At 41.2% G+C, this 14305-nt stretch overlaps 1 long non-coding RNA gene across 1 annotated transcript; it reads left to right on the plus strand.

Annotated features, from left to right (window-relative positions):
• Positions 1 to 4114: 4114 nt before the first annotated feature.
• Positions 4115 to 13223, plus strand: LOC130070443 (uncharacterized). Its single transcript, XR_008803881.1, has 3 exons — positions 4115 to 4229; positions 12804 to 13002; positions 13138 to 13223. It is a non-coding gene; the product is annotated as an uncharacterized LOC130070443 (long non-coding RNA).
• The last annotated feature ends 1082 nt before the right edge of the window (positions 13224 to 14305 follow it).

Here is a 14305-nt window from a genome sequence, read left to right on the forward strand (position 1 = left end):
GAGTGTCAGTCTCGTGCCCCCCTGCAGAGAAACTGGAGGGACGAGGCGGGCGCTCTCCGGCGCGGCCTTCTCGGGGCAGGACTGATCTGAGGACAGTCATTGTCGCCAGAAAGGCCGCGTCGAAAAAGTCCTGACGGGCTGAATGTCAGGACTCTGAGGGTGGTCCCCATCGGGAAAAACTTGAGTTCACCGCACAAAAACACGGTGCCCTGTCTTTCTCGATGCCCTCAGGGGTCTGTTCTACTAACCCTGCCTATACAGGGCGTAGAGAGACTCGGCGAGCGATTTCCCGAGGGACGCTCGCCCCCTCCAAGGAGGGTTGTGGAGTGTTCAGACCAGCTGTTTCCTGCCAGTATGTTACAGGGCGCTGTGTCTGTCACTCGGGATGTTCATCCAGAGGCCAGCCTCGAGAGGCTGGTTCCCTTAGTAGAGTTCCTGGCGGAATGGGTCCCCCACCCAGCAGGGAGTTAGGATACTACTTCATCGGGAAAAAGAAAAATCCTGACGTGCTAAACGTCAGGACTCTGAGGGTGGTCCCTATCGTGAAAGACCTGAGTTCACCGCACAAAAACACGGTGCCCTGTCTTTCTCGATGCCCTATACAGGGCGTAGAGAGACTCTGCGAGCGATTTCCCGAGGGACGCTCGCCCCCTCCGAGGAGGGTTGTGGAGTGCCCAGGCCAGCTGTTCCCTGCCAGTACGTTACAGGGCGCTGTGTCTGTCACTGGGGATGTTCAAATCAGATCCGAGGACTGGTTTGTCATGATAGATCTAAAGGACGTTTACTTCCATGTATCTATCCTCCCTCAACACAGGAAGTTCCTGAGGTTCGCTTTCGGGGGCGAAGCGTACCAATATCGGGTTCTTCCGTTCGGCCTAGCACTGTCACCCCGAACATTCACGAAGTGTATGGATGCTGCTATAGCCCCGCTGAGGTTACAGGGCATCCGCTTTCTGTACTATTTAGACGATTGCTTGATTCTAGCTCAATCGGAACAACAGGCGGTTCGGCACCGAGATGTCGTTCTTGCTCATATCAAGTGACTGGGGCTGAGGCTCAACGCCAAAAAGAGTGTTCTTTCTCCATTACAGAGAACCACTTTTCTAGGTGTAGTGTGGGATTCAACGACGAGGCAGGCACGATTGTCACCTGCTCGTATTGCTTTGTTTCTCGCCGCAGTAGATCAGGTCAAGCTAGGCCAGTCATCCACTGTAAAACAGTTCCAGAGACTGTTAGGTCTAATGGCAGCTGCGTCCAACGTGATACCTCTTGGCCTCTTGCACATGAGACTGTTACAGTGGTGGCTCAGGACCAAGGGATTCTCCCCGAGGGGAAATCCGCTTTGCATGATCGTGAGTTCGCGACGGTGTCATCACGCCCTGATCATGTGGAAAGATCCTTGGTTTCTGTCCCAAGGCCCTGTGTTAGGAGCTCCTTGTCGTCGCGTTATGCTAACGACAGATGCTTCTCTCACGGGTTGGGGGGGGGGGCGATCATGGATGGTCGCCCGGCTCAGGGTCTGTGGGAGGACCATCATCGTCTGTGGCACATAAACTGCCTAGAGATGTTGGCGGTGTTTCAGGCTCTGAAACACTTCCTCCCAGACCTAAGGGGCCACCATGTTCTTGTCCGGACAGACAACACATCGGTGGTTTCTTATATCAACCATCAGGGGGGTTTGCGTTCTCGCCCGCTTTACAAACTGGCACGTCAGATCCTTCTATGGTCCCAGGGGAAAATTCTTTCTCTGAGAGCTATTTATCTCCCGGGGTATTTAAATCAGGGGGCGGACATCCTGTCAAGACAGGGGCCGAGGCCCGGGGAATGGAGTCTTCACCCCGAGGTGGTGGAACTCCTATGGAAACATTTCGGTCTTGCCGAGGTAGACCTATTTGCTTCTCGAGAAACATCACACTGCCCGCTGTGGTTCTCTCTCAGCCATCCAGCCCCGCTGGGGTTGGATGCGATGGTAAATCCGTGGCCGAGGTCACGCTTGTACGCTTTTTCCCCGATCGCTCTGCTCCCAGGAGTTCTGGAGAGGGTTCGCCGGGACGGGCTCAGTCTCCTGCTAATAGCCCCGTTCTGGTCGGCCCGGGTATGGTTTGCGGACCTAGTGTCTCTCCTCGACGGCTCTCCCCTAGAGATACCGATCAGGAGAGATCTGCTCTCTCAGGCGAGTGGGTCGATCCTTCACCCCCGTCTAGAGCTATGGAGGCTGTGGGCTTGGCCTCTGAGGGGGCCCAGCTCATAGATTCTGGTCTCTCGGCTGAGGTCGTTGAGACCATCCTCCAATCCAGAGCTCCCTCCACAAGAAAGTTATATGCCGCGAGGTGGAAACTTTTCACCTCTTGGTGTGGAGAGCGCCAGCAGGACCCAGTTAACTGCCCGGTCGGTACAGTGCTGGATTTCCTGCAGGACCGTCTCTCCACAGGGTTATCCCACTCCACACTGAAGGTGTATGTGGCGGCCTTAGCTGCTTACCACGCCCCTTCAAGTGGAGGTTCCCTCGGGAAACACCCACTTATATCTCGCTTCCTTCGTGGCACCCTGAGGCTGAGGCCTGCAGTTCGCACAAGGGTACCAGCTTGGGATCTGGCCATCGTCTTAGAAGGTCTCTCCCTTGCTCCTTTTGAGCCCATCGAGGAAGTTTCGGAAAAGTTTCTTACTCTTAAGACTATCCTTCTTCTTGCTATTTCATCTCTAAAAAGGATTGGTGATATTCAAGCACTTTCGGTGGCTCCCTCGTGCCTGGAATTTGCTCCTGGTATGGTTAAGGCCTTTCTCTGTCCGAGACCAGGTTATGTTCCTAAGGTGCCGACCACTTTGGTTAGACCTATAGTTCTGCAGGCTTTCTGTCCTCCGCCTTTTCTGACGTCAGACCAGAGGAAACTTAATTTGCTGTGCCCTTTTAGGGCTTTAGATGCGTATGTCCACAGAGCTGCTCTGTGGAGGAGATCGGAACAATTGTTTGTCTGTTTTGGGTCACCTAAGAGAGGGTGTCCTGCATCTAAGCAAAGGATGAGCAAGTGGGTGGTCGAGGCCATCTCGCTTGCTTACGGTTCGGCCCATCAGCCTTCACCTTTGGCTGTAAGGGCTCATTCCACCAGGAGTATGGCTGCCTCTACAGCTCTTCTTTCAGGAGCTTCTCTTCAGGACGTTTGTGATGCGGCAGGCTGGTCCTCACCGCACACTTTCGTCAGATTTTATTCCCTTGACCTTAGCTCCACTCCCGGGGCTCAGGTTGTCTCGTCGGCTTGTGTCTCCTAATGACACACGACGGGGATTTGGTCGTATGGGGATGTGGGTATTGCGTTCCCACTGCGATTACACGCAGCGGTAGTCCCTGAAGGGGAACGTCCCGGGTTACGTATGTAACCCTAGTTCCCCGAAGGGACGGACGCTGCGTGTCCTGCCATACTCTCGGCATTCCCTTGGGTCGCTGCTTCAGTAACTTTTAAGCTGGCGTGTTGTGTGCTCAGGGGATATTTATAGCTTCCTGGTCTATGACGTCACTCGCCGTACGCTCATTCTCTCCATTGACTGATTTCATTCATGCTTCAGACGCGTCACGCTGGGGGCGTTCCCACTGCGATTACACGCAGCGTCCGTCCCTTCGGGGAACTAGGGTTACATACGTAACCCGGGACGTTATTCGGCCGGAGATTTTTACCCTTTGTTTTGACCCACATACTGTAGGCTACATTGCGGGAGGGCATTTTGAACGTAGTATATCAATATTAAATTAGATTTAATGTACACTCTTATATTACTCTTCACTTTTATATTAAGGATATTATTGAGAAGGGTAGGAGTGGCAATTGTGATTGTAAAAGTGTATGAGTGAAAGGGGATTGTCTGTACCACAGGAATACCTCTAGGCTATTCATGTCTCTTCTCGAAGTTCAGAAACTTATATCACATATGCAGGTATGAACATGACATTTTTGATTGAAAGACCAAACCCACATTATAAAGTCACAGGAGGGGGGAGTAGCGCTGGAAGTGAACTTCATATAAAGGTGCTTAAGAATAAACTGAGGATCCAGAGATTTTACATCTTTCATTCAGGCAAGATGTTGACCTACAAGGTGATTGTTTCTACTTACAGACAGATTCGGGCTGAGAAAACGAACAGAATTTACCTGACGCTGATAAACTCAAAGAAGCAGAGCAGTGACAGAGTCCTGGTCAACAAATCCTATTTTGGTGGTTTTGTTTGGTCTAAAAGGGTAAGTACTTTAAAGACTTGATTATTTTTATTTTAAGTTATTATTATTCTTTATTTCCATTATTATATAGTGGTCAAAAGTTTGGAAACATTACTATTTTTAATGTGTTTTTTTTAAAGTTTATTTTTATTTTTATCAACACATGGATGGGTAAGTCTCATTCAAAAAAGCAACATTTTGAGCAAAAAATTGAGAAAATCACGTGTTAAAGGCTACATCCTCATCGAATTCAGAAACAATCCTAAAGCTCATTCAGTAACATTAGGCTGTTTTGTTTTATATGCTGTTTAATGTTGTTGATGCGTTATTTTGCAAGCATTCATTCTAATATAGCTAAGATAGACATTTTCAACAATAAAAATATCATTAAAACGAATTACTTAACTCTAACACTCTCGAAACTACATTTGGAGATAATTAGTTAACTGTAGGCACTCAATTTCAAAATATTTAGAAGGAAAAAGTCTGCCTAGAGACTAAGTGCTCTCTGGATAACGATCTATTTTTCATGCAAAGTGTAGGCTATAGGCTAACTTAATCATCTTTTGTATTATTTGTCAACATTATTTATTATTTGTAGAATTCAATTCTATATAGCCTATATATATATATATTTGCATTTCAAAGCGCGCAGCCCATTTACATTCGTCGTACCGTCACTCTCATCAGTGTGCATGTTCTCTAACAGTGTTTCATAGGCTATTTCCTATACCCCTACGGATGTGGAATTTAAATGGATTTTTTTTTGTAGCCTAATTGCATATTTAAACAAATACTCTGGTTAAACACTGGATGGTCGTTCCTATGTAATTTTATGATTCTTTTTGCGTGGAATATATTCCATAGATAGACAATGACTCTCGACACAATGGCGATCATAACGTAGTAGGCTACCCCAGAGTGCAGTCTGGACGATGGGGCGGGGCTACACATTGGGCTCACTCCCAATTTAATTGGTTTATAATACAGCAATGAGCAATTTCATTGGTTGTAGACGATTCAGGTCTGAGCATGACATTCCTTTATGTACGTTTTTGTGAATGATTTGGTCGTATTAAATAAATATTAAATGCTTACTTTAAATGTAGCCTAGGCCCCATCTTATTATCGGTTTACCATGGTAAATTAAGTACAGATATGTTGGCTAATGTTTTATTGTAGCGATAAAGTTATGGTTTATATGAACGCTTGGTGACTCCACCTCAGTGTAAGGCTAATAGAGCTGCCGTTCACTTGGCTTCTTCAAATTTCCATCAAGATCAGTAGATCAGTTAAAACACGGGATTTTACGCAAATTATGACAATTCACTGTAGCCTATTAAAGACATCGGACAAACCCGAACGCAAGCAGCTGATTTTAAATTCTAAAGCACGGACGTTTTTTGTAGTGATGTTTTTTACGAGATTTGTTGTCCAATGCTTGCATTATTTGGTACAAAGTGCAAATAAATTGTTAAATGGCAAACACGTTTGTCCTTGTTTACCATAAAATATGAGGGCATATATTGGTTCTGTAAAGCCATATGTTATAGTTTTTAAAGATTACAGTTTTCTAATAAGTGTGTCAGCCGGTTAACAACGACTTGAACCGGTTAACGACTCACGTGACTGTGACATCAGGTCCAATTATTTATCACCCCCCGCATTGCTTCAAGTTTCAATCTGCGTATACGGGATGAACTGTAATTATAAATATAGTTTATAATTAACACTCACATATAGGCCTAGCTGCAAACATAAAAAAATCACTGCTGTTAATCTGTGCAATTATAATATAATAAAATTGATAAAATAGGCTTTTGCTTTTAATGGAAAACGATAGACCTTGTTGTGCATTATTTGCACAAAACTATTTTTCTCAGACAATCATGCTATTATCATGATAAGCAATTAATCTCTGTAGTTAAAACATTAAAACACAGCATTCCAGAGGAAAGTGTTCAAAAGCATTGCATCCACAACAAATATTTATATTTATTGAATATAAAAATGTTGTAACTTCTCAGTAATGATTTCATGCAGTTTAAGTGTTTAACACCATTCATGAGAATGGCATATTTAATCTAAATGTTTATGTCAGAAGTAAAACATAGTTTAAATCATTATTTTATTTATTTAAACTATTATTATGAACATGCACTGTATTTATGATTAGGATGTATAAAGAATATGTACGGTTTTAGAAAGGCTGCTCAGTTTAAATAAACGGCCCAACACGCTCGCTGGCGCGGACATTTAAGAAGGGATGGATGTTTGCTTCATGTGATAGCAGTGGCGTGTCCAGGATTTTATATTTGGGGTGGCAAAGGGGGGGCAAGAGCTGAATGAGGGGTGGCAACTCGGCTTCCCATGATATGTGTAAAAAAAAAAAAAAAAAAAGTGTTATACTGGTTATGAGGGACATATGCTTATTTTTATGAATTTCTGATGTTCAGAGAGGGCTAACAGTAAATTCTGAACTATCAGCCATTTCAACTGAAAGATGAAGGCTGTAAGTCCTCATCCCAAGGCGTCATATACGACGCTTTTGCCAAAGCAGGCAAGTAATTGTCTTTTACTTGCCCTTTCAAAAAAATCCACTTGTGTCGCCGCGGACAATGTCGTCGTATAGGCCTAATAAGCTAACGATAGCAACTTTGCATTGATTGAAAATATACAACATCATCATCATCAATCGGCTGCAAACAGGGTAGGTTTGCAGTCGGTCACCAATTTTCTCCATTCCCTTCGATCTTTGGCCACATCCCTCAGTTTGTTCGCTGTAGCCGGTACGTCCATATTAATGAGCTCGCCGATGTATTGATGGTACAGTTTATGTGGTCTTCCTCTGCCTCTTTTCCCGTGCCGTTCTTGTGGTGCATACAAAACATATTTGTTTATTAAGTCGTTCCTACAAATGGCCTACAAATCTCAACTGCCTTTGTTGCACTCGGAGGACGAGTTGGTCGCGGTCGACTTGCTTGTAGATGTCTTCGTTCCTGATTTTGTCTGGACGTTTAATGTCGAGCATTATTCTGTAGCAGTTGGTAGCGAAACTATTGAGCTGGTTTTTGATCTTGCTGTTGATAATCCAACTCTCGCAGCCGTATAGAAGGATTGAGATGCATGCGGCTTCAAATATGTTGATCTTAAGTTCGATTGGAATGGTCTTTGCCTGAAAGACGCTTTCCATCTTCCAAAAGGCCCCCCATGCTTGGCCTTTTCGTGCTCTGACGTCTGACTCTGTAGAGGCTATTTGTGAGCCGAGATATTTGAAGTTCTTGGTCCACTCGATGCTCTGACCATTTAGCTGTATGTACTGGTGGGTATGGATTGCCATGTCTAGGCCAGCATTTTGTTTGTTGCTTAATGCTTTTGTCTTGCCTATGTTGACTTCAAGGCCTACTCTCCTGGCCCACTTGGCTGTTGTTTTAAGTTGTTGCTGCGATCTTTCCAGGGTGCTTTCGAATAGAGCGATGTCATCTGCGAAGTCCAAGTCGAATAGTGAGACATTAAGTTGCCTAGTTGACTCTCTTAGATGTGTTACGATGCCGTTGGATTGGGTGGTATCAGCATGTTCCTCCTCAGCTTTTGTTAGTACATAGTCGAGAACGATGATAAACAGGAAAGGAGCTAGTGTGTCGCCTTGTAGGACACCAGTTGAAATGTCGAATTGCTCTGACAGCTTCCCCTCGACTAGTACATGGCTCTTGGAGTTGGTGTAGATTGCTCGAACTGCTCTTACCAATTTGTTTGGTATGCCATAGTGTCTCATGATTTCGAACATTGTTGGTCTGTTGATCGAGTCGAAGGCTTTCTTGAAGTCGACAAATGTGATGTAGTAGTCGAGATTCTTGTCATTGTAGCCTTCGATTATTCTACGCAGGATGTGAACTTGTTCTGTGCACCCTCTACCTCTTCTGAAGCCAGCTTGATTGGTGCGCAGGACTTTGTCGATCGGGTCTCTTATCCTATGCAGGATAACTTTGTTGTAGACCTTTGCGGCGATCGACATAAGGCTGATCCCCCTGTAGTTGTTCATCAGGGTCAAATCACCTTTCTTGGGTAGAGGGACAATTAAACTGGTTGTGAATTGTTCGGGTGCCGATTCTTGCGTGTAGACTCTGTTGCAGATATCAAGGAGGAGACCGGCTACATAATCTCCTCCGAACTTTAATGCTTCTGCTGTTATTGCATGGTCAGGCCCTGGTGATTTCCCGCTTTTAATTTCCTGAATTGCTCGTTTTATCTCCTCGATGATGAATGGTCGTGTTTCGATATTGAGGTCCTTAGCGGCAGGCTCAATGGGCGAGCTATCCGTGATGATGATGTTGTTGTTGAGCAATGTGCTAAAGTATTTTTGCCACTCCTTTAGCAGTTCTTGTGTCGAATTGATTTCTTTGCCATCGGCTCTCTTCATTTTGTCATTTTAAGCTAACGATAGCAACTTTGCATTGATTGAAAATATACATAAGTCATTATTAGGGGTGTGACGAGATCTCGTGCCACGAGATCTCGCGAGACTAAATATGACGAGATTTCTCGTCGAGTGAAAAAGCTGTCTCGCGATATCCCCATTAATATTCCACCGCTACACTCACATTCGCCTAAACTATCGTTTTGTTGTTTTTATAAAAAAATAAAAACCATTATAAACTAATGCAAAAGTCTGCTCTGCTCATCCAGCGCGAGTTGCCGTTGCAATCAGTGCAGCACGAATCACAGTTCACTGATCGCGTGACGATGGCGGAGGATTCGTTGCGCAACAGACTAAACGTCTGGTAAATGTCTTATCATTTAGAATGCGCGCTCAGCACCGCTGCTCCCTATACGCGCGGTCACGAATTTGTAAGTGAAAGTAAAACACAAGCTCCCTGATGTGCATTGCGCACAAATTAGGCTGCATACATAAAATAATCCGTCTCCCAATACCCATCTCTGGACTGTTTATTTGCGGCTCTGGTCTCTGTTGGCACTGCGAATATTGAGAGAGCACTGTAACGTACAAAGGACAACAGACAAGGGAGGCTCCGTTTCTGAACTTATAATCGGAACGCAAGAACAACTGTAGAGACAAACAGCCTCGTTTCTCTCGGCCTTTTCCGAACTCACCGCATTAACCCTATAACTGCCGGTGCAAAATAAAACCGCAATTTCACAACAATTATAAAGAGTCTGTGTGCTAACTTTGATTATGGTTGCACTCGCACTTATTGTTTGCACTTAATAAGACTAAGAGAAAACAGTTATTTATTTTTGTTGTTTATACGGTTTTTATTTCTCTGTTAAATGTGTGTTAAAAGGAGTTCAGTTAGGAGGTCACACACAGCCTCAATCAGAAGTTCTGAAAGCTCTTAAATGTACAGTAAGGTCTGAAGAGACTAATGTGAAATTATACAGGAGAAAAGCCAGTCAATAAAAACCTTTTACAGTGCTTGAATATTGTTTTCTTTCAACGCATTTGATAATTCATACTCATAAAGTAGACCTGAAATGACATGCATTAGAAGATTATTAGTTAAAACATTGAAAATTGCACCTGCATACTATTTTTCCAGTCATGAATTTTGTCATTGAGGATTTCTGAAAAATTGTGCAAAAATCTCGTCTCGTCTCGTTCTCGTGAACCCAATCTCGTGTCTAGTCTCGTCTCGTGAGATAAGCGTCTCGTCACACCCCTAGTCATTATAACAACCACCACTCAGGTAACTTTTTTTAGATTAACAAGCAAGATAGACACATGATTGACTTTACCTGTTTCTGTGCATTAAAAAGAGAAAAGTCTAAACGGCTTCAGCCTTTTCACTTTTTTTGGTGAAAAGATTAAAGAATGGGCGTGGGGTGAAGATATGCCAGTGACATCACTATATGACGAACACTGTCCTATTAAAGGATTAGTTCACTTTTAAAAAAACTTTTGCTAATAATTTACTTACCCCCATGTCATCCAAGATGTCCATGTCTTTCTTTCTTCAGTCGAAAAGAAATTAAGGTTTTTGATGAAAACATTCCAGGATTTGTCTCCATATAATGGACTTAAATGGGTACCATACGGTCCAAGGTCCAAAATACAGTTAATAACAGCTTCAGATGCAGCTTAAAATGTCTTTAAACGACACCAGACGATGAATAAGGGTCTTATCATGCGAAACGATCGTTCATTTAAAAAAAAAAATAACAACGTTTAAGTTTTATAAGCTCACATGCTCGCCTTTCTCTGTTCTGTGTAACTCTCCTGTTCGAACTCGTTCATCAAAATGAACAAATCTTTTTTCGAGTCAATTCGTTCATTTCGGTCGTTAAATGAATCAAATGACTCGAAAAAAGATTTGTTCATTTTGCAACACAATTCCTTAACTTAAATATCAATAGTATCATTTAACCCTTGTGTTTTGTTCGATTTCTGTGTACACCCCTTATGGACCGGGTCAAATTGACCCTAATTGGATTCAATACAATTCCTCAAAAATCACACTATGAAAAACAACAAAGATTTAGATACAAACTGTAAACTTTTAATATCAACATTTGTCAAACATTACAAAAACATTATATCTGAAAATATGATTTATGAAAATGTTTTTATAACATTTTTTTAAAACAGTTTTGTTTTGACAAAATTGGAAAATAAACAGTATACTGATTTTTTTTGCATATTCTTTTTTTTACTTTTTTTTTTTTTTACATTTTATGCTTTGAACATCGTAACTGAACAAAAACAAATTCTGTATAATGAAATTTTTTCATTTTCCTAAATTAACTTTCCCTAGTTTCCTAAGACCTATTTTCCTAGTTTCATTATTCAGTCACTGGGAAGTGAGAAACCAAACATAACAAAAACATTCATCAAATTAATGTTTTTTATTTATTTTTTGGCTCTGTGAAGCTGCCTTTGAAAATCCTACATAAAAGTTTTGGTTAAAAGCTAGGTATTTTAGATATTTTGAATATTGAAATGAGAGCTTATTTTACTATCGGTGTCTGACAAAGATTTTCATCTGTAATTTGCAAATAATTCTGAACACTGTAATTTTATCTTTTTCAAGTGTGTTTGGTTAGGGTTAGAGCACTTTTAGATGCACTTGCACGTTAGAACTGGAGTTGAAGTGCCCTGTTTTGTGTCTGTACAGTTGCTTTTGAATGGCTGCCTATGAGGGTCAAATTGACCCGCGAACATCATGAACGTAACAGTAATTTTGTTTGTATATGTCAAAACAAATCAGCATGTTGAAACTTTGCATGCATGTTCATCATGATAAATGAGAAAAAGTCACAAAATATCAAGACAAAAAACAAAGGTTAACCAGTATTTCCAACAACTTGAAAATCGAAACGGGTCAAATTGACCCGCAACATAACACAAAATTGGCAACACAAAAGTAGCCTATTAATTAGTCAACCAACTAACGATACAGATTTTTTCTTAAATCATTCATTACAAACTCCATGGCTGATACTTTAAATAAAGTGAATTAAGTGTCCTTTGAGCTGATCCACAGATTTTACCCTGTAACTTTACCCGTTTACCCTGTAGCTGACATCGAGTTAACACTATTTTTATTATTAATATACTATTTTTTTAAGCAAATTGTACACAAATGCAACTTTTCAAACCATAAACCTGCGTTCTCTGTCTTCTTAAGGAAATGGAAACTGATTTGAATGCAATCTCAGCATCTGCTAATAAGAAAGTTAAGGCTTTTAGAATCTGCTCTGCTTTGAGGCTCTTCATGTAATAACTTTTCTATAATATAATGGCCCTCTTAACTTTTAACTTATTTATTTTGTTCTGTATTTTTTGTTTAAATTTATTGTTATTATTATTATTACTATTGCTAGTTTTGATATTATGTTCTGGTTATCAGTGTAAAAAAACTGTTTATTATAGTCCTTACGATTGAAAAGTAGAATAAATGTGAGTGCAACATTGGACAGTAGGTGGCGCTAGAGGGTTTGAGATAGACACTCCGTCCAAACATACTATGGTTAATATTGAGACTGTCCTTTATATGTCTGCCAAATTTCATAAGTTTCCCGCAAGCTGTGCTTGGCCCCTAATAAATAACAAACATTACATTGTCAGAGGATGAATGATAGTTATTTATTGAAAGAGTTTCAAATATTCGCTTGGCTTTTTGGTTTCTAAGGTATTGTAACAACTCAATATTGGGCATCAGGTCTGTTTCATACGTGTCGATATTGGGTTTAATATTTACCCATTTACCAAATGTAATAAATTGATTTATCAAGGTTGTATTATTCTTTTTATTAAGTCGACACTATTCCATATCCCGGCCGTTTGTAAAGTTATAGCAGATTAGTTCATTTCCGTAGCTGATGATGAAGACAAATAATTCGATCCAGTAAAATTAGCGCTCCTCCAATGGCTCGTTCTGACTGTGTTCAGTATTCGTGAACACAACTTTGATAATCTGCAACAGTAAACATTGAGATAAACGGTTGACTCTAGTGGAGATATGTTTATTGTTTGTTTGTTTGTTTGATGGTTTGTTCACCCCCCATCCCATATATATATATATATATATATATATATATATATATATGTAACGTGTCTAATAAAAGTTGCCATTAAAGGAGTTCTCCTTCGACGTCTGTGTGAAGAAGGACCTTGGAGACATTGTCCTGGTGAAACTTGAAAAGAACTACTATGTCAATTTTTCTTCGTGGTTTTGTGAGCATATCACAGTGAAAACACCCTCTGGAAAATGCCTTAAGTTCCCCTGTCAGTCCTGGTTACTTGACGAAAAGCCAAGGTTTTACCGAGAAGGCACTGGTAGGCTACGTTCATTTTAAATGATTATTATTTTAAAATTTTGTTGTTGTTCAGTTGTTATTGAATCATGATCTTAAATGCTGTCTTTTCTATGTGTAAAATGTGTGCTGTATATTTCTTTGTGCATTCATTTAGCTCGATTGGCTCAGGATGACAATGAATTTCTTAAAGAGAAAAGAAGAGGACAACTGGAATTTAAACAGGAACAATTCAGGTTTGAAGAAACAATTACATTCTTGAACAATATGCATTTGTTGCCGTTTTTTCTTTATTCCTTCATAGATACAGTTCAGTGTGCTTGACACAATAATATTGTAAATATATTGTCACATATACAGTATGTTGTCATATACATAGGACCTTAGCAGAAGTGTGTGTGTGTGTGTGTGTGTGTGTGGTGTGTGTGTGTGTGTGTGTGTGTGTGTGTGTGTGTGTGTGTGTGTGTGTGTGTGTGTGTGTGTGTGTGTGTGTCTCACACTCAGGTTTGTCTTCACCTGCCTTCGTCACTCATTTGTTTCCACGGACACTAATTATTCTCAATTGTGCATTACCATCATTATCACCTGCATATGTTCAGTTCTTTATGAGTTCAGTGTCCGGTGTCGGCTATGTTTTAAGTGTGTGTTGCTCTCGTTCGCCATTCTGTTGGAGCGTTTGTGAATAAACCAGTGTATAGGATTGTATTCTTCTTCCAGCAACCACCCGTGGCAGGAACAGCCCAAACAAGTGAACGCGTTTGTAGAAATTTTCTTGTCAGTTTTCGTGTTCAGTCTTTGCAATTTGACCAATTATTCTGGTGATGCCAAAGGCAATTTGCCATTGTTTAGACACTCGTCCCCCTGCTCAACGTTGGTGCGTTGGGAGGATTTCTATTCATCTCAATGGAAGTACAGTACTTAAACTGGACGCTGACTTGGATATTTGCTCGGTTTTGGAAAGATTTCTCCCTTTTTAACCAGTTAAACTGAGCTGTAAATGCCATGTAATCACTCTGGAAAAGCAAGAAAATTGGTTTCTGGAAATGCTGACACGATTTAGAGTAATCCCAAAAATAGGCCATTGGTAAAATATAAAATATTTTAAGGATTGATTGCAATTTATTGTATTTTTGTAAAAGAAAATCACAAGGCAACTGACAAAAGTCTTAGGCTACTTGTAATTGTTTCTACACATTAAATTGCACTTTAAGAAAAAAATAAAAACACTTCACCTTTAAATGTAATTCTTGGTATCTGTCACATTAGTCCAGAAGAAGAAATGCCAAAAAGCATAAAAAAATAACAAGGTTTATTAACTAACTCCG

The sequence above is a fragment of the Rhinichthys klamathensis genome, unplaced genomic scaffold (genome assembly GCF_029890125.1).
Source record: "Rhinichthys klamathensis goyatoka isolate OS25496 unplaced genomic scaffold, OSU_Roscu_1.1 h1tg000406l_1, whole genome shotgun sequence".
In the NCBI taxonomy this organism is placed as follows: Eukaryota; Metazoa; Chordata; class Actinopteri; order Cypriniformes; family Leuciscidae; genus Rhinichthys; species Rhinichthys klamathensis.